Source organism: Mobula hypostoma, chromosome 1, assembly GCF_963921235.1.
Source record: "Mobula hypostoma chromosome 1, sMobHyp1.1, whole genome shotgun sequence".
Classification (NCBI taxonomy): Eukaryota; Metazoa; Chordata; class Chondrichthyes; order Myliobatiformes; family Myliobatidae; genus Mobula; species Mobula hypostoma.
The window spans coordinates 38,113,241-38,133,527 of record NC_086097.1 but is presented as its reverse complement, the minus strand read 5'-3'; the positions used below and the strand labels follow the sequence as shown (position 1 = coordinate 38,133,527).

Here is a 20,287-nt window from a genome sequence, read left to right as displayed (position 1 = left end):
AATGCTGCTGGTAAACCTTTATCGATGTGTAACTGAGAGCCTGCTGACCTACTACATGACAGCATGGTACACGAACTGCAAGAAGATTGGCCAAAAAGCACTTCAGCGAGTGATCAGAACTGCCCAGAACATCAGTGAGACACAACTACCAGATATGGAAACCATCTGCAACTCATGATGTCTACATTGGGCTTGCAAAATCATGATGGACTCATCCCACACCAGTAATCGCCTGTTCTATTTCCACCCATCCAGTACGGGCATCCAGACTCAGAAACAGCTTTTTCCCCAGGGCTGTCATGCAACCAAACAAAGCCTCACTTTAGAGTTGTTTTTTTAAATTCAGTTGTAACTTAGATGTCACTCTAAATAACTCAGACGTTATTTTAGAAACACAGAAAGCCTGCAGCACAATACAGGCCCTTCGGCCCATAAAGCTTGGCCGAACATGTCTTTACCTTTGAAATTACCTAGGGTTACCCATAGCCCTCTGTTTTGCTAAGCTCCATGTACCTATCCTGGAGTCTCTTAAAAGACCCTATTGTTTCCACCTCTACCACCATTGCGGCAGCCCATTCCGCGCTCTCACCACTCTCTGCGTAAAAAACTTACCCCTGACATCTCCTCTGTACCTACTTCCAAGTACCTTAAAACTGTGCCCTCTCAGGCTAGCCATTTCAGCCCTGGGAAAAAGCCTCTGACTGTCCACACCATCAATGCCTCTCATTATCTTTTACACCTCTATCAGGTCACCTCTCATCCTTCATCACTCCAAGAAGAAAAGGCTGAGTTCACTCAACCTATTCTCATAAGGCATGCTCCCCAATCCAGGCAACATCCTTGTAAATCTCCTCTGCACCCTTTCTATGGTTTCCACATCCTTCCTGTAGTGAGGTGACCAGATCTGAGCATGGTACTCCAAGGGGAGTCTGACCAGGGTCCTATATAGCTGCAACGTTACCTCTTGGCTCTTAAACTCAATCCCACGATTGATGAAGGCCAATGCACCGTATGCCTTCTTAACCACAGAGTCAATCTGCACAGTGGTTTTGAGCGTCCTATGGACTCGGACCCCAAGAACCCCTGATCCTCCACACAGCCAAGAGTCTTGCCTTTTAAATATATTCATCGTGTTTTTAGTGCTTGAATTGCCAGTAAGCTGTTTTGCACTGATTGGAATAGCACTGTAACCTCGTTGTTCTCAGCAATGACAAAGAAGCTTTAACTAACTACCTCCTAGCACTTCACTGCAACAGACATCACCCTTGCTGAATTTGTGTGCTAGCACATTTTGCCCATTTCTTTAGGCACTCTGGGGAAATTGAACTGGGTCCAACTGTCCTATCAGATTTAAACAGCTCAACTGTAACAGTATATTCTATTAAAAAAGAATTAGGTCGAAACTATTGGGACCAAGGGAAAGCCTACAGAACTGAAAAATGATTTCACCTATTGAACTGATCGCTATATTTTTATCTTGATGCATTCCGTGCTCTGGTAAATCTCTCAGAGCACTAAAATGCAACTTTCAAATCCGTTACTCTGGTGCTTTTATTTTGTTTATTTTATACATCTAATCCTGGCTGATATACTTTGTCATCAGGAAGTCCCTTACAAATAGTTGGATAACTACTGGCTTTGCACAAGTGAAATTTCATGCCCATTAACAAACAAACAAAATATTCACAAATTCTCAGAAAAAATGTCAGATTAAACAGGTGCATGCATGGCAGCAAACATGGTTATCCTTTCTGGAGAGAAGTAGGAAAGGAAAAGACAAATTAGGTGAGATGAAAGGAGGAAGGGAGAAAAAAAAAGAGTAAAATTCTGCACAACACTGAATTTTTCTTCACTTTTCATTAAATATATTGCAAATTAATTATTACTTTCATTTCTAAATTGCTGATACAATTTAATTTAAAAAAGATAATCAAACTTTTCTATCAGAGTTGATGTAAATATTGAACATAAAATTGCATCAAATTACAATGATAGTTGGGAAAGATCACTGATAACATTACAAAATTAAAATGAGAATATACTACAGGGACTAAAAAGCAACTCAAGGAACATTGATTCCATTATTATCTACTACAAAAATTAAATAGTTTCATTTATTTGTTCCCCAGAAAGAGCCAGATAATTAATGTAGCTTATTGCATTGAATTCAGCCAGATTAAATAATGTGATAGACTCCCAGAGTAACACAGACTCATCAACACAACTCGTCCATGCCTATGAAGATGCTCATCTAAGCTAGTCCCATTTGCCTGCTTTGTCCCATGTTTTTCTAACCTTTCCTATCCATGTACCTGTCCAAAAGTCTTTTGAACATTGTATTTGCACTTGCCTCTCCAGCATCCTCTGGCAGTTCATTCTACATAGGACATAGAAATCTACAGCACATTACAGGCCCTTCAGCCCACAATGTTGTGCCGACCACGTAACCTACTCTAAAAACTGCCTAGAATTTTCCTGTCGCAAAGCCCTCTATATTTCTAGGCTCCATGTACCTATTTGAGTCTCTTAAAAGACCCTACTGCATCTGCCTCCACCACCATCACTGGCAATGCATTCCACGCACCCACCACTCTCTGTGTGAAAAACTTACCCCTGACATCCCCCTTGTACCTACTTCCTAAACCTATGCCCCCTTGTGTTAGCCATTCCAGCCCTGGGAAAAAGCCTCTGGCTATCCACATGACACCTCGATCAGGTCATCTCTCATCCTTCGTTGCTCCAAGGAGAAAAGTCCAAGTTCACTCAGCCTATTCTCATCAGGTATGCTCTCCAATCCAGGCAACATCCTTGTAAATCTCCTCTGCACTCTCTCTGTAGTATCCACATCCTTCCTGTAGTGAGGGGACTAGAACTGAATACAGTGGGTCTAACTAAGGTCTTATATTGCTGTAACATTACTTCACAGCTCTTGAACTCAATCCCATGTTTAATAAAGGCCATCACACCATATGCCTTCTTAAGAACACTGTCAACCTGCGCAGCAGTTTTGAGTGTCCTATCGACATGGACCCCAAATCTCACTGCTACTCCACACTGCCAACGGTCTTACCATTAATATTATATTCTGCCTTGAAATTTGACCTACTGAAATGAACCACCTCACACTTATCTGGGCTGAACTCCATCAGGTTGTTGATTACTTACTCTGTAACATCACACGACTTAGAGGAAAGTTCTGGCATCTCCAGGTTTTGTCCACTGGAGTCTGCTCGTTTTCTCTTAGCCGGCCTTGCCAGCTGTTCACCTTTCACCTCCTCATGCTCAGATGTTGTGGGGCTGGACATGGCACTTTTAACCCCTTCTCGTGTGGTGTTACCCTCCACCCCTACCTGGTCCTTTCCCTCAGGGCTCCTTGTACTGTCAACCACTGCATCATGTCCCACAGTACTGACAGGAATGTGTTTGTTGCTTGACCCAATGACTTCCTCAGAGAGAACACGCCCACCCTGACCTCTTGACCCAATGACTTCCTCATGGAAAACACTCCCACCCTGACTGCTTGACCTGATGACTTTCTCAGGGAGAATGCTCCCACTCTGACCCCTTGACCTAACTGATCTCCCCTCATCACTTGATGCAACTCCTTTCTCCACAGTGTTGGGCGGCCCAATGACATCCTCAGTGCCAACTCCCTCCCCTGTGGGGTGGTTCCCTTCCAGGCTGCATGCTAGCTCTGGGTGGCTGGTGCAGACAGAGCTGTTCTCAGTACAGGAGGCATCTTCCCCTTCCAAAGGGGAGACCATATCCAACGTTTCCCTTACCCGGGCCTCTGCAGATTCAGAATCTTCTTCACTCTCATCTGGGGGGGGGGGTAGTCTTCAGACTGAACCTCAGTTTCATCAGTCTCTCTGCCTTCACCCTTCCCATCTTCTTGGGGCTCTTCCTATATATACACACCACTCTCTGTGGGAAGAAGTTGTGCTTCTCTCTCTTTCACCTTAAACTTATGCCCTTTCATTTTTGATTCCTTTCTCTGGGGAAAAAAAAGACTGTGTGCATTCACACTATCTATGCCCCTCATTATTTTACCCACCTCTACAAGGTTACAGCACCCCTCCCATTCTCCTACACTCCGAAGAATAAAGTACAAGCTCTTCCTGTAACTTGGGCCCTCAAGTTGGCAACATTCTCATAAATCTTCTTTGCACTCTCTCCAGCTTCATGTCATTTTCCCTAGAACAGGTTAATCATAACTATACAAACACTCTAGGTATGGTCACGTCAATTTCCTGTACAACTGTAAGATAACATCCCAGCTCCTATACTCAATGTACTGAATGATAATGGCCAGCATACCTAGTGCCTTCCTCACCACTCTGTATACCTGTGACGCCATGTTCAGGGAATTATGTACCTGTATGTCTGGATTCTTCTGTTCTACGTTTTTCAGGACCCTGCCATTCAGTGTGAAAGATCTACTCTGGTTTGACTTCCCAAAATGCAACATCTCACATTCATATGTAAATAGAATACCATTTGCCATTCCTCAGTTGCTAGCTGATCAAAATCTCCTTGTAATTTTTCATAACGTTCCTTATTATCTAAGATTCCACTTACTTTTACTACCTACGCTGTGTGACATTTGACTGCAAACTTCGCTTCAATCGCAGTAACTGTTGGAGCGTTGCAGGAAGTGAGCTAGCCCGAACATTCTGAGCAGCATTTGCACGGATTCTTGTACCACAGATGTAGTAGCTAATGAATTACTAAAGGCAGTCATAGAACATATAGAACAGTACAGCACAGTACAGGCCCTTCAGCCCACAATGTTCTGCCGACCCTTAAACCCTGCCTCCCATATAACCCCCCACCTTAAATTCCTCCATATACCTGTCTAGTAGTCAAACAAGTAGTATCAATAACTAATGGAAGAATTTAGTGGTTACATCCACTGCTGAGTTAGTCCTGATGTTGTTGAATTCTCCAGCTAAAAACTCTGTTAAGCTCACTCAATTGATCACACATTCAGCAGCAGTAAACACACCTTAGCTCCTCTTTTTGATGATCTTCAACTACTTGCCGATTATTGGCTGATTTCTTCCAGCTGCTGGCACAATTCAAAAAGAGATTGGTGCCTTCTAATGTTCATAAATTTTGTTGTCGTTGACTAAGCACCAGAGAATTTTGTCTTCAGTTCAATAAGCTTCAGGACCTTGGCTTCAGTACCTCCTTATGCAATTAGACCCTCGATTTCCTCATTTGCAGATCCCAGTCAGTTTGGATTGGCAACAACATCTCTTCCACAATTTCCATCAGCACAGGTGCACCAGAAGGCTGTGGTATTTAGCCTCCTGCTTTACTCACTTTACACTTATTGCTCCAAGGCCATAGTCAAGTTTGTTGTTGACACCGCTGTCGTAGGCTGAACCAAAGGTGGTGATGAATCAGCATACAGGAGGGAGACTGAAAATCAGGCTGAGTGGTGCCATAGCAACAACCTCTTACTCAATGTCAGCAAAACCGAGGAGATGATTATTGACTTCAAGGAGGAAACTGGAGGTCCATGAGCCAGTCCACATCAGGGATCAGAGATGGAGAAGGTCAGCAACTTTAAATTCTTCAGTGTTATCGTTTTGGAGGACCCTTTTTGGGCTCAGCACGTAAGTGCAATTATGAAGAAAGCACAGCAGTGTCTACACTTTAGAAGTTTGCGAAGATTCGGCATGCCATCTAAAATGTTCACAAATTTCTTTGGATGTGTAGCGGAGAATACGTTGAATGGCTGCATCATAGTCTGGTATGGAAACACAAATGCCCTTGAACGGGAAACCCTACAAAAAGTAGTGGATATGGCCCAGTCCACCACAGGTAAAGCCCTCCCCAACATCAAGCACATCTACACAATGTGCCATCGCAGGAAAGTAGATCCATATCAGGGACCCCCACCACTCAGGGCATGCTCTCTTGTCGCTGCCGCCATCAGGAATAAGGTACAAGATCCTCAGGACTCACACCTCCAGGTTCAGGAACAGTTATTAACAGTAACCAACCATCAGGCTCCTGAACCAAAACGGATAACTTCACTTGCCCCATCACCAAAATGTTCCCATAGCCTATAGATTCACTTTCAAGTTCTCTTCATCTCATGTTCTTGATATTTATTTCTTATTTGTTTATTAATATTTCTTTCTTTTTGTATTTGCACAGTTTGTTGTCTTTTGTACACTGGTTGAATGCCCAAGTTGGTGTGGACTTTCATTGATTCTGCTATGGATTTATTAAGCATGCTCGAAAGAAAATTAATCTCATGGTTGTATATGGTTACATATATGTACTTCGAAGCACATGCTTGCGTCACATGTCATCACACAGATCCAAATCAAAATGGAAAGGATTGTGACATTATCACAATTTATCATATACAGTAGTCCCAATCTCCTGTTAGCAGCTATGATGCCTTCATCTTGCGGCTTATCACTCTTCCACCTACTTTTAAATCAATATGACAAGGCAAAGCCTGGCATCTGGATGACAAGCACTACCTATTAACTTGTGATGCTCACAAAAATCAACACCTACTGCATATAAATCGTAAGGGCACATAAGTACCCAGCCACCAGAGAGTCTAGGAAGACCAGTTGAATGCTCAAACAATGATTCTGTTGCTTAGACAAGAATGGAGAGTCTCCATAAGACATTGGGACAGAGTTATTCAGCCCAGCAAGTCCATTCTGCCATTTAATCGTGGCTGATCCATTTCCCTCTCAACCCCATTCTCCTGCCCTCTCCCTGTAACCTTTCACGCACTGATTTATCAAGAATCTATCAGTCTCAGCCTTAAATACACCCAATAGCTTGACCTCCACAGCTTCCCGTGGCAACGAATTTCAGATTCATCACACTCTGGCTAAAGAAATTCCTCCTCACCTCCATTCAAAATGGGCGTCCCTCGATTCCAAGGTTGTGCACTCTGGTTATTCACTCCCCCACAATGGGAAACAGCCTCTCCATAGTAACTCTATCAAGGCCTTTCAACATTCCATAGGTTTCAATGAGATCTTCTCTTCATTCTTCTCAATTCCAGCAAGTACAGACCTAGAGCCATCAAACGCTCCTCATATGATGAGTCTTTCAATCCTGCAATAATTTTCATGAACCTTTTTTGAACCCTCCTCAATGTCAGCACACATCCCTTTCTTAGATAAGTGGCCCAAAACTGCTCACAATACTCTAAGTGAGTTCTCATCAGTGCTTTATAAATCCTCAGCATTATGTACTTATATTTATGTATTTATTTGGATTTATTGACATATGAGCCACGAGCCATGCTTCAATTTAATCATGGAACAATTTGCAATGACCAATTAACCCACCAACTGGTACATCTTTGGACTGTGGGAGAAAACCAGAGCACCTGGAGGAAACCCACATGGTCACGGACAGAACGTATAAACTCCTTACAGGCATCGGTGGGAATTGACCCCGGGTCACTGATACTGTAAAGCGATGTGCTAGCCACTACGCTACTGTGCTACCCCTTTGTCTATCTGCGTGACACAGATGCTCACTGTTGGTTGAGACATGTTCACGTTAGTACATTGTGCTCAAAGCACTGTCCCAACCCACCAACACCATATTATTTCAGTCCTCTTGAAATGCATGTTCCAATCAAATTCCATTTGATTTCCTCATCATCGAGTCAATCTGCAAATAAACCTTTAGGGAATCCTGCATGAGGACTCCCAAATCGTTTTGCTTCTCAGATTTTTGAATTTTCTCCCCATTTAGAAAATAGTCTGCGCTTTTATTCCTTCTACAAAAGTGCATGACCATACGCTTCCTGGCACTGTATTCCATCTGTCACTTCTTAGCCCGTTCTCATAATCTGTCTAAGTCCTTCTGCAGCCTCCCTGATTCCTCAACACTACCTGTCCCTCTTAATATCAATCTGCAAATTTGGGCACAAAACCGTCAACTCCATCATCCAAATCACTGACATACAATGTAAAAAGAAATGGTCCCAGCATTGACCCCTGTGGAACACTACCAGTCACCAGCAGCCAATTAGGAAGGGCTGCTTTTATTCCCACTTCTTGCCTCCGTCCAATCAGCCAATGCTCTATCCAAGCTGGTTCTTTCCTGTAATACCATGTTCTCTTATCTTGCTAAGTAGCCTCATGCGTGTCACCTTGTCAAAGGCCTTTTGAAAATCCAAGTGCACAAAATCCACTGATTCTCCTTTGTCTATCTTGCTTGTTATTTCCTCAAAGAATTCCAAACAATTGTCAGGCAAGATTTTCCCTTAAGGAAATAATGATGACTTTGGCCTTTTTTTATCACCTGCCTCCAAGTACTCCGAAACCTCATTCTTAACAATTAATTCAAACATCTTTCCAACCACTGAGGTCAGACTAACTGGCCTATAATTTCCTTTCTTCTGCCTCCCTCCCTTCTCAAAGAGTGAAGTAACATCTGCAATTTAGTGGCAGATTAATGATTCCATTTGGAACCTAGTGTTTCTCAAAAGACCTTTACTAATGCCTCCACAATCTCTTTAGCTACCTCTTTCAGAACACTGGGGTGTAGTCCATCTGGTCCAAGTGACTATCTACCTTCAGACCATTTCCCAAGCACCTTCTCCCTAGTAATATCAACTACATTCACTTCTGCCCCCTGATACTCTAGAACTTCCCGCATAATGCTAGTGTCTTCCACAGTGAAGACTGATGTAAAATACTTATTCAGTTCGTCTGTCATTTCCTTGTCCCTCATTACTACCTTTCCAGCGTCATTTTCCAGTGGTCCGATATTTACTCTTGTCTCTCTTTTACTCTTTATGTATCTAAAAAAGTGTTGGTATCCTCCTTGATATTATTGTCTAGCTTACCTTCATATTTCATCTTTTCCTCCTTTACTTGCTTTTAAAAGTTTCCCAATCCTCTTAACTTTCCAGTAATTTTTGCTCTATTATATGCGCTCTAGTTTTCTTTTATGTTGGCTTTGACTTCCCTTGTCAGTCAATGTTGTGTCATCCTGCCTTTAGAATGCTTCTTTTTTGGGATGTATCTATCCTGCACCTTCCAAATTGCTCTCATAAACTCCAGCCATTGCTGCTCTGCCATCATCCCTGCTGGGGTCCACTTCAGATCAGCTTTGGCCAGCTCCTCTCTCATGCCTCTGTACGCCACTGTCATTCTGATACATTTGACTTTAGCTTCTCTCTCTCAAATTACAAGATGAATTCTATCATATTATGATCACCGTCTCCTAAGTGTTCTTTTACCTTAAAGCTCCCTAATCAAATACAGTTCATTACACCACACAAAATCAGGTATAAAAAAATACAAGCTGCTCTAAAAAGCCATCTTTTAGGCATCCTACAAATTCTCTCTCTTGAGATCCAAAATCAGCACCAATCTGGTTTTCCCAATCTATGTACATATTGAAATCCTCCGTGAATGTCATAACATTTCCCTTTGGAAGTGCATTTTCTACATTCATTGTAATTTGTAGCCCAAATCCTGGCTACTGTTTGGAAGCCTGTATCAAACTCCCATCTGGGTCTTTATACCTTTGCAGTTTCTTAACTCTATACCCACATAGATTCTATATTTTCTGATCTTGTGTCACCTCTTTTCTCAGGATTTGATTTCAATTTTAACCAACAGAGCCATGCCACCCTCTCTTGTCTATCTGCCTGTCCTTTTGATACAATGTATATCCTTGGATGTTAAGCTCTGAACTATAAGGTCCTTTCAGGCACAACTCAGTGATGCCCACAACACCATACCTGCCAATCTTTAACTGCGCTACAAGATCATCTACCTTATTCCGTATACTGCATGCATTCAAATGTAACACCTTCAGTCCTGTATTTGTCACCTTTTTCAATTTTATCCCCGTCACACTGCAACTCATCCCACTGACTACAATTTTGCCCTATCATCTACCTGTCCTTCCTCAGTCTCACTACATACTGTCTCTGCTTGTATACCAACTACCCCATCCTCAGCCCAATGCCAAATTAATTTAAACCCTCCCCAAGTTCTACCAAACCTGCATGCAAGGATTTGATCCCCCTCAGGTTCATATGTAACCTGTACCTTTTGTACAGGTCATAGCTTCCCCAGAAGAGAACCCAATGATCCAGAAATCTGAAAGCCTGCCCCTTGCATCTGCCAAATTATCCTATTCTTACACTCACTGGCACCTGGCACAGGCAGCAATCCAGAGATTACTACACTGCAGATATTGCTTTTCACCTTTCTACCTAGCTCCCTAAGTTCTCCCTTCAGGACCTCCTCCCTTTTCCTACCTATGTCATTGCCGATAGGTACCAAGACTTCTGGCTGCTCACCCTCCCCCTTTAGAACATATCTGTACTCACGACAGTGGATCCATGATTCATGGAAGGTTGTGGAATGCCATACAGTCCTGGCACTGTTGGGGTAAACTGCCACCAAAGGCTAAATGATGAACAGCTGTACAACAGGAGGAAGAGGAAACTGACCAGAGTCACAGCTTGGTTCCTCCATTGCTGATCAAGGTTCTGCATAACCGTAACACTAAAATAAAAGTCATCACCGGATGATCTGGACCAGCTGGAAAAATAGGCTGAAAAATGGCAGATGGAATTTAATGCAGACAAGTGTGAGGTGTTGCACTTTGGAAGAACAAATCAGGGTAGGACTTACACAGTGAATGATAGGGCACTGAAGAGTGTGACAGAACAAAAGAATCTGGGAGATAGAAATTAATAATTCATTGAAAGTACCATTATTTGGAGATACTGTCATAAAGAGAGCTTTTGGCACATTTGGCCTTCATAAATTAAGAGTATTGAGTACAGAATTGGGATGTTATGTTGATGTGTACAAGGTATTGGTGAGGCCTAATTTGGAGTATTGTATGCAGTTCTGGTCACCTATCCAGAGGTAAGATATCAATAAGGTCTAAAGAGTACAGAGAAAATTCACAAGGATGTTACTGGGACTCGAAAACCTGAGTTTTAAGGAAAGGTTAAATAGGTTAGGACCATATTCCCTGGAGCGTAAGAGAGAATGGGGAGATTTGATCCAGATGTACAAATTTATCAAAGATATGGACAGGCTAAATGCATACAGGCATCTTCCAGAGGTTGGGTATGACTAGAATTAGAGGTCATAGGTTAAGGGTCAAAGGTGAAATATTTAAGGGGGAAGCTAGGAGATAACTTCTTCACCCAGAGGGTGGTCTAAGTATGGAATGAGTTTCCAGAGGAAGTGGTGGATGTAAGTTTGGTTGGAGTCTGGAGCAAGAAGTTTGGATGAGTGCGTGGAATGGGCTGCTGGCGACAGTGGTGGAGGCGGATACGATAGGGTCTTTTAAGAGACTCCTGGACAGGTACATGGAGCTCAGAAAAATAGAGGGCTATGGATAACCCTAGGTAATTTCTAAGGTAAGGGCATGTTCGGCACAGCTTTGTGGGCCGAAGGGCCTGTATTGTGCTGTAGGTTTTCTACGTTTCTATATTTATGTGGATGAGCGGGCTGCAGTCCAGGTGCAGGTTGGTGGGACTAAGCAGAATAACTTTTTGTGGGGCATAATGGTTAGTGCAATGTTATTACAGCTTAGGGTTTCAGAGTTTGGAATTCTATTCTGGCATCTTCTGTAGAAAGTTTGTACGTCCTTAGTGTGTGTGCATAGATTTCCTATACACCAAAGACGTACCAGTTAGTAGGTTAATTGGCCTGTAAATTGTCCTGTGATTAAGCTAGGGTTAAATTGGTGGGTGCAGAGCCCTGTGGGCTGGAAGGGCCTGTTCTGTGCTGTATCTCTAAACAGTCTGGCATGGACTAGATGGGCTGAAGGGACTGTTTCTATAATGCTGTGACAAAAGCAGCTTTCCAAATCAAATGGTGAAAAGCAGGAACATGTCAACTAATTGCCCTGGCACTTTTCCTACAGTGCCTGACATCCATGTGCCCTGTTTATCTTTGTGCTTCTCCACAGCATAACCCCAGAGGTGCCAGTATGACTGGTGAAAGACTACTGATAGTGAGAGAGACTTCAAGATGCGTTACTTCTCAGCAGCCAGGGCTAGCTAGCCGACTGGCAACAGTAAAGGCTGAAGGCAGTGGAGGGATCATGGAGACTGCTATACTCATAGAGTGCACGTTTGTAAACCATAGAATGACGGGTGGTTGGTGAGCAATCACGGCAGTCTGCTGGGAGGGCAGATTGCTGGACTACTGTGAGAAAAGATGCTTATTCCCTAGATAGAGGACGCCTTTAAAAGATGACACCTCAAAAATGCGCCTTCCGTCATTAAGGATCCCCATCACTCAGGCCACGCTCTCTTCTTATTACGACCATCAAGGAGGACATAGAGGAGCCTAAAGACACTCACTCAATATTTTAGAAACAACTTTTTTCCCTCTGTCATCAGGTTTCAATGATCCAAATCATGAACAATACCTCACTATTTTCTCTCTCTTTTGCACTAATTTAATTACATATATATTTCATTGCCATTTATAGTATTTTTATATATTGCACTGTATTGCCACTGCAAAACAACAAATTTCATGATATATGTCAATGATGTTAAACCTGATTCTGATTTTAAAGAGGATCTGAGGCTCAAGTTTATTTTGCACAGCAAGTGATTGATATCTGGAATGCACTGCCCGAAGGGTTGGTAGAAACGGATACAATTACTACATTTAAGAGGCATTTAGATAGATGCTCAAATAGGCAATATAGGATGCAGTCCTTATGTCTGCAAGTGAGATTAGTACAGGGAAGTCAGTGAGGATGTGCCAAAATGACCCATTTCTATGATTTTAAACGCAAACAACAGGAATTCTGCAGATGCTGGAAATTCAAGCAACACACATCAAAGTTGCTGGTGAACGCAGCAGGCCAAGCAGCATCTATAGGAAGAGGCGCAGTCGACGTTTCAGGCCGAGACCCTTCGTCAGGACTTATGATTGTAAGGTGTCCATTCTCCAATACTAACAGCCATTGCACATAATTTGTTCTTCAACTAAAATAAGGATTTGGGGTTATAATGACAATTACTCAATTTTATAAAATATACACATCCTAATTATTGTGTTTCATAAATATCTAAATAACATAATAAATTACATTAATAACAATATCAGCTTTAATGGAAAATCTGGCAGCATTTTGAACATTTGATTTCAAAAGTAAAAATTTAATCAGATTTATTTGAGTCACTTGGGGCTCGGGAGAATATAATGCAGTTTTTGTTGAATAATGCCAAGGGATTTTTAATGAACACCACTACCAATGGAACCAGTTTACCTCATCCACAGGAGGGTGTCTGCTCTGGTTCATATTCAACTATTGCGTCGCAAAACTCCCCCTGGAAAAAGATCTGAAGTCATACCAATTACAGTAGTGTCTTCAATTAAGACAGCAGAACCAAAATTAAGTAAGCAACATTTCTACCATTGTCTCCATCACTACACTTGTGAAATACACGTTCTATCTAATCAGAAGCTACTTCAGGCCGTTTTGTTTCTTCACAACAATCAGCAGTTGGATTTTCTGGTGTCCAAAAGCACGTTATCAAGAAGGAAATAATTAAAATCATGTATGACATTGGACAAACAAATTAATTTTCTTTATGCTCTGGTTTCCTCCCACAGTCCCAAGCCCTATTGGTAGTTAATTGGTGATTGTAAATTGTCCTGTGATTAGGCTGGGGTCAAATAGGTGGGTTGCTGGGCAATGGAGTTCGCCTGGCTGGAAGGGCCTGTTCCTCTACAACTGATGAGACTCTGTTCTACTGCAGTCAGTGGGACTAAAGAAGCATTTGGTGCAATTGATCATAAATGAATTTCAATCTCATTTAATGTAGATGTGAAAACTTGTGGGGAAAAGAATAGGAAATCAATCAATTTCTTTGATCCCATTGAATGGTGTAACCTATTTCATTCCAAGATGATAGAACTACAGACTGAACAACATACTTATAGTGGACATCAAGAAGGGGAAGTTGAGAGGACACATAGCAGTCCACATTGAAGGGTCAGTGGTGCGCAGAGTGAGCATATTCAAGTTCCTGGCCATCAACACCTCAGAGTTCATCCTAGGACCAATACATTGATGCAATCATGAAGAAGGCATGACAACAGCTGTACATCGTTTAGAGTTTGAAGAGATCTGGTATGTCACTAAAGACTCTTTCAAATTTCTATAGAAATACACTGGAGAGCATTCTGACTGGTGCATCACAGCCAGGAATAGAGCCTCCAATGCACAGGATGGCAAGAGGCTGCAGAGGGCCACAGATTCAGCCAGCTCTATAACTACCATCAGCCTGAAGACCCACACTCAATGATTTAGGAAATGCTTCTTCCCTTCCACCAGTGGAATTCTGAAAGTCCACGTACAGCACCTCATTAATCCTTTCTTCCCACATGATTTATGTAATTTATAGATTTTTTAAAACATATTAGCACTGTACAAATTTCAAGTTATACGTCAATGATAATAAATCGGATCCTTTCCTGAATATGGAGAAGGTACTGATGAAAAACTGATCGCAGACGTTCTGGACCACCCTTGGCTATTAGGCTCTATCTTGGAGAATGTTCAGGGAGGCTCCTACCTATGGCAACCATGTTAACATCAAGGAAAATGTGGATTCTGTGACCCGTTACATAGAGAAGTGTACTGAGGATGTTATCATCACAAAACACATCCATCTGAAGGAAAATCAGAAGCCATGGCTTACAGCAGAGGTCCATGCATGGCTGAAGAATTGTGATGCTGTCTTTAGATCGCGGGATGCGGCATTTTTCAGGGAAGCAAGAAATGTCCTTTCCTGCTCCATCAGGAAGGTGAAATAGGAACTCTCTCAGAGAATGTACAACCACTTCTGTGATACCAGAGACACGAGGCACATGTGGCAGGAAATTCAGGGGATTACAGACTACAAGTCTACCTTGCGCGTTAGTGACCAGGATGCTTCACTCCCCGAAAAGCCGAATGTCTTCTACACCTGGTTTGATGTGCAGAATAAAGTGCTGGTGAGGGAGGCACCCTTCTCCCCAGGGGGGCAGAAACTCTGTCTGGCTGAAGCTAAGGTGAGGAAGACCCTGGCCAGAGTCAACCTACGCAAAGCTGCAGGAACCGATAATATACCAGGTTGGGTTCTGAAAGACAGTGCAGCCTAGCTGACGGATATATTCAACATCTCTCTGGAACAGTTCACTGTCCCCTCAGTTTTCAAGGAGGCAACCATTATTCCAGTGCCAAAGGCAGCACCTCCTGCCTAAATGACTGTTATCAGGTGTCATTATCAACCACAATGAAATGATTTGAACAGCTGGTCATGGAACACATTAAAGCCTCTCTCCCAGTTAGACAGGACCCTTTCCAATTCACTTAATGCTCAAATTGATCCACTGACATTGCAATAGCCTCTGCCCTCCACTCTGTTCTGTCCCACCTGGAAAATGGGGTGTCATATGCCAGACTACTGTTTATGGACTTCAGTTCGGCATTCAACACCATCATACCCCAGAAACTGGTGGGACAACTGTCCTCGCTGGTTCTCAACACTTGCCTTTGCAATTGGATACTGGACTTCACAACAGTAAGGCCACAGTCAGTCCGTGTGGGCAGTGACGTCTCTCGTCACACTACGCTGAACACTGGTGGCACCGCCCCCCCCCCCTCACCAAGGCTGTGTGTTCGGCCCACTACTGTTCATACTGCTGTTGTGTGTTCAGCCTGCTGTCTTCACACTGCCGGTGCATGACTGTGTCACAGGATCCAGCTCAAACCGGGCCACCAAGTTTGCGGATGACACAAAAGTGGCTGTATAGAGAGGAAGAGGAGCGGCTGGTCGATTGGTGTGAGAAGAACAACCCAAGTCTGAACATGGAGAAGACAAAGGAAATCATTGTGGACTTCAAAAAGGTACAGATGAACCATCCTCCTCTCCATAGAGAGAGTTAAGTGAACCAAGTTCCTAGGAGTTTACATCACAGATGATAAGGAGGTCCCCTATCATCACCTCCCTGTACAAGAAGGCACAGCAGCGCCTCCTCTTCCTAGGAAAACTGAAGCAAGCAAGGCTCTCCACCTTCCCGCCCCACCATCTTAACTGTGTTTTACAGGAGCACCACTGAGAGTGCCCTGACAAGCTGCATCTCCATCTGGTATGGGAGCAGTCAAGCATCGGATCAGAAGTCCCTACAAAGGACTGTGAGAACAGCTGAGAGGATGATAGGGGTCTCCATACCATCCATCCGGGACATTGATTAGGAGTGTTGAGCACGCAGGGCCCTTGGTATTATTAGGGATCCCACCCATCTTTGACTTTCTACCAACAGGTGCGAGACTCCAGTGCATAAAAACAAGAACAGTCATGATGAGAACAGTTTCTTCCCCCAGGCCATTAGATTTTTGAACTCCCAGCCACATCGTATTCAAAGTGCCACTGGTTAACCTGCTTTGCACCTTATAATATTTAATATTGATGCATTTCAGTTTGTTATTTATGTGTGATTCACCTGTAGATTTTACCCTTCATAACTAATCATGTGTTATGTGTGTCATGTGTATGACTGTGTTTTACACCCTGGTTCGGAGAAACATCTAGTTTCTATAGACATTACATACACGTATATAATTAAATAACAATAAACTTGACTTGACTCAATCCATGTACCATTACCTTCCTCCCATCTTCATCCCTGTCCTATCACATTGTCCCTCATCAGAAAGCTACCACACATGTACAAACCTACTTCCTTGTAGTCAGTACACCAAACATGTGAAATGCTTTGGCATTAACACTCAAATGGAGGGCAAACAATAACATTTTTTCCCAAAAGCATGGTTGTCCCAATTTTTGGGAACTTTTGATTTGACATCGGGTTATACACAGTTCTCATTTAGTATACCACAATGCCCAAAGTCCCACTTGTACCCAAATATTCTACTGCATCTTTAAGGCCTCAATTTATAACATACAGGTCTTTCGCCAATTCCAAATGCCAGACATGTAGCGCCTGTACAAATGAACAAATGTTTGAAAGACCGGCAAGATGGCTTTGCCAGCTGCTTCAGGGCTGCAGGCGTCTTCTGTCATGTGGAAGCTCAGTCTGTCGGAACTCATTGCACCTTACCAAAATATGTGAATGACTGAATTACATGGTGCTGTTGCTTAAACGTAAATGACTTGACTGCATTTCTGACCTGTGAAACTGTTCAGGTTATGAAAAGTTCCCAGGAACAGAATTGGACCTGTACTTATACAGAAATGCCACTGCTTAGAATCCACTATCTTCCCCTTGTTCATCTACCAAAATGCTACTTGCTATTGACTTAGACTGAACAGATGATAAAGACAGGAAGTCATACCCCACCGCCATGACGGCATAGTTTTTCAGGAATAAAAGTAACTGACAAAAAAGGCAAAACCTGGTGTTGCACTGAAACAGGTAAATTCAGGAACAGAACATACACAGAAGCATTATCTTTCACTGAATGTGTTTGGAAGCTGAAAGCTCATTTAATAAAACCAAATTAATGCATCTAGCTAATTATCCATGGTAAGTATGCATGGACATCTGTTGTCTGTGGAATCGACTGAACTGCAGGACATTCAATAGTCAGCGTGTTGTACAAAGTGTACAAGGGGAGGGGATTTATTTTGCCAAACATTCTTTACAATTGTCTTATCTTAGTGCTGCAGATGCAATACATTCTCATTCTGTGTATAACATGGAAAACATAGACTCAAGCAGGGTCTTTGAAATGGAGGCAGCTTGCTTCAAAAATCAGAAAGTTTCATGAATTGAAGGGCTTAAAAATGCTGGTAGCGTCAACAATATTGATAGCCTCCCATGTTAGTGAAACACTCAACGTAACAATGGAACACAGCAAAAATTTCCTTTTACAAAATGGCTGCTGAACTTGTTTACAAGTGACGTGCCAGAGAGAGTGTGTGGTTTTATATTTTGAGAGGGAAAAAAAAGCAAATATCTGCAGTATCTTGCTCAATCTTAGAAGCGTTATTTGAGGGGCTTGTATTACCTAAAAATCTGGCATATATTCAGCCAAATGTACACTGTAATACAGTTCGTAAATGACCATTTTCTATATTTAGCAGTTAAATAGCTAAATTTGAGATGTTCTTTAATTTCTGAATGCATATTTTTCACTTTAAGAAAATACTATTTGTGCTTTAAGTGGAAATTAATCTAAAGATAATATCCAGCTAAATGAAAAACATATGCTAAAGATGTGATGAGTAATCACAATGCAAAAAAAAAAGAGGGCTATGTGGGAGGGAAGGGTTAGAGTGATCTTAGAGTAGGTTAAAACGTCAGCACATCGTGGGCTGTAATGTTCTATAATCCACCTGGAGAACAAAGCAGAAAAGACCAGAAGATGGGTGTAAGGATTGAATTTGTATAATTCACCACACCTGGATCTTGTCACCCAGTCAGTGAGCACTCAGTAATAACCAGTTCAACTTTCGACCTCCCCACTTGCACGACTGCATCATCAGGAGGCTTGATTTTGTGTGTTGTCCTTGCCAGTTTAGACTCACATATACTGCTTATAGCCAGCCGGAACTCTTTAAAAGCAAAGTCCATTGTGGCAACATCAATTAATGGAAGCTGTCTGTGGAGATGATTGCAACCAGCTAGAAGACAAATTGTGCAACTGGGAAGATAGTGGGCTCCACAAACCTGAGATGCTGTGTGAGAGGTCTTGCTTAGGAGGCGAGATGTGTCAGTGTGCAGGAGACCTATCAAGCACATATTCAAGGGAAAGTGGAAGGTGTCACCTGCTGGGATTAACATCGAAGAACCTGGACGTAGCTTTGCAAGAACCTCAAGAATCACCATGCAGTCAGATATGTGAATGTATCCTGAAATGGGTTATCAACACCTGTATGGGCACCGGTATGGGTCCTAGCTATGCCTGCCTTTTTGTTGGGTTTGTGGAACAATCTATGTTCCGTGCCTATTCTGGTATCTGTCCCCCACTTTTCCTTCACTACATCGAGGACTGCATTGGCGCTGCTTCCTGCACGCATGCAGAACTTGTTGACTTTATTAACTTTGCCTCTAACTTTCACCCTGCCCTCAAGTTTACCTGGTCCATTTCCGACACCTCCCTCCCCTTTCTAGATCTTTCTGTCTCTGTCTCTGGAGACGGCTTATCCACTGATGTCTATTATAAGCCTACTGACTCTCACAGCTATCTGGACTATTCCTCTTCTCACCCTGTCTCTTGGAAAAACGCCATCCCCTTCTCGCAATTCCTCTGCCTCCGCCGCATCTGCTCTCAAGATGAGGCTTTTCATTCTAGGACGAGGGAGATGTCTTCCTTTTTTAAAGAAAGGGGCATCCCTTCCTCCACTATCAACTCTGCTCTTAAACGCATCTCCCCCACTTCACGTACATCTGCTCTCACTCCATCCTCCCGCCACCCCACTAGGAATAGGGTTCCCCTGGTCCTCACCTACCACCCCACCAGCCTCCGGGTCCAACATATTATTCTCCGTAACTTCCACCACCTCCAACGGGATCCCACCACTAAGCACATCTTTCCCTCCCCCGCTCTCTCTGCATTCAGCAGGGATCGCTCCCTACGCAACTCCCTTGTCCATTCGTCCCCCCCAACCCTCCCCACTGATCTCCCTCCTGGCACTTATCCGTGTAAGCAGAACAAGTGCTACACATGCCCTTACACCTCCTCCCTTACCACCATTCAGGGCCCCAAACAGTCCTTCCAGGTGAGGCAACACTTCACCTGTGAGTCGACTGGGGTGATATACTGCGTCCGGTGCTCCCGATGTGGCCTTTTATATATTGGCGAGACCCGACGCAGACTGGGAGACCACTTTGCTGAACATCTACGCTCTGTCCGCCAGAGAAAGCAGGATCTCCCAGTGGCCACACATTTTTATTCCACATCCCATTCCCATTCTGACATGTCTATCCATGGCCTCCTCTACTGTAAAGATGAAGCCACACTCAGGTTGGAGGAACAACACCTTATATTCCGTCTGGGTAGCCTCCAACCTGATGGTATGAACATCCACTTCTCTAACTTCCGCTAAGGCCCCACCTCCCCCTCGTACCCCATCTGTTACTTATTTTTATACACACATTCTTTCTCTCATTCTCCTTTTTCTCCCTCTGTCCCTCTGAATATACCTCTTGCCCATCCTCTGGGTCTCCCCACCCCCCTTGTCTTTCTTCCCAGACCTCCTGTCCCATGATCCTCTCGTATCCCTTTTGCCTATCACCTGTCCAGCTCTTGGCTCCATCCCTCCCCCTCC

At 43.1% G+C, this 20,287-nt stretch overlaps 1 protein-coding gene across 4 annotated transcripts in view; it reads right to left on the bottom strand.

The window, feature by feature from the left end:
* The window catches only part of rtn1a (reticulon 1a), a 217,040-nt gene that overhangs the window by 42,002 nt on the left and 154,751 nt on the right, over positions 1–20,287 (bottom strand). The window lies entirely within an intron of this gene.